We start from the raw sequence: 1686 nt of genomic DNA, 5'->3' as shown, positions 1-1686 counted from the left end.
CTAGAGAAAAATAATGGATAAAAGAATATGTCACAAGAAATTTATAAAACCTTATATAAAGAGCTATAAATCTTTCAGAACCTTTACTCTAGCTATTGACCACATTGAGCTTCTTTATAGAGGTCACTTTTTGTAGGATTCCCCTTCCTTTCCCTATACCTACATCCTATGCACTCTTTCTTCACAAGTCATTCATGTTTCCCCATCCCTCATTCTACCATTCTTTAAGCTACCACAACTTTGAGAACATGAGCCATCCTAATGGCAGAATATATAATTGTAAGTAGTGCATTATGAAGTGGCATTCCTCAACTAGGAAGCTCCTCTCTGTCTCAATGCTTGTTGTTAATTATAAGAAAGGACAAAGAGCCTATGCTTTGGAGCTCTCTACATTAGATCACCTATTTTGTGCCACCTTCTATGCATTCTCTAGCATATCTACTAACATCTTTGCTTGGCCTTCTCAATCCTATAGTTCATTTGTGATATCAAATAAATTTGAGTTATGATAAACCACATGATCACACTTGAGGAGAAGTCTTGCCTACTTGAATGGTGCTTCAAGATGTAAGAAGCAAGACTGGGGTAAGTATACAAGAGTTAAGGCCAATGTCCTAGACAAGAAGGGTTGGATGACTAGTCAATTATTTGAAGCTTGGGTTGAAACACCTTGAGGTGCACTTTGGGGGTGTAGAAAAAATTATATACGACATATGTTTAAATGGTTATATTGAAACCCCACATACATATACTTCCCTACGTAATATTGAAATCCCTACGTACATATAGTTCCTACATTCCTTTCCCCTCATATAAATTTCATAATTTTGACCTTATGGATTTAAAAACTCTCTTTTGTATATATTTCTATGAATTCAAAACCCCTCTTGTTAAACCCACTTCCCATAACTACATATTTTTATGCAAAAAAGAGAGAGTGATTAGGGATATTTGTGTTGCCTTAGCACAAGTTGTGCATGACTGGTCTCGTGACTTTCCCTTTGGCATCGGTGGCTGATGCTGAATAGGAAATTTGGAGGGTTGTTCTGGCTTCTTGTTTGCTTATTTTTTAGAGGATTGTCCTCCTTTTCGCGTCACAGGCTTAGCACTTGGCTAAGCCATAGCAGTAGGGGGCGGCCGATGTAACACAATAGGGCATTTCGATGCCAAGTACCCAAATTTATGGCACGAGAAACAAGCACCTGCAAATACTCCTCATTTAAGCTCAAAATATTTCTCTCCCATCTGCTACACACACACACACACAGTTGAACAGTTGAGAACTCATGCTCAACTTCCTGTGATCATATGTGCATAGCACTAACCCAATAGAGTGCTATAAAGGAAAGGGTTAGATGCCCTAACCCTAACCCTTAATGGGTTTGTATATATTCTACATTTTCAACTAAATCTAGCGTACAGTTAGTCTCTTTGTGGTGTGCTCTCTAGCTGTGCCCTCTCTACTCATCTTCACTCTTCTCCTCTCCCCTCTTCATATTTTGTCATGGTATCAGAGCTCCCTTGCCTTTCACTGAGGCATTGCGATTCGTGAGAGCGTGAGAGAGATTGAGAGATTGAGTGCTTCCATTCTTTCATTCCATTGATGAAAGATTTATGTTCATTCATTCTTGAAAAATTCTGTTCTTGAGAGGAATTTTTACTTGGCCAGCACTAGGACGTTTTTTC

Source organism: Dipteris shenzhenensis, chromosome 29 (genome assembly GCF_047967505.1).
Source record: "Dipteris shenzhenensis isolate YYH24624 ecotype China chromosome 29, Dip_SZ_1.0, whole genome shotgun sequence".
NCBI classification, from domain to species: domain Eukaryota; kingdom Viridiplantae; phylum Streptophyta; class Polypodiopsida; order Gleicheniales; family Dipteridaceae; genus Dipteris; species Dipteris shenzhenensis.
The sequence above is the reverse complement of the archived record's forward strand: the minus strand, read 5'-3'. Positions refer to the sequence as shown.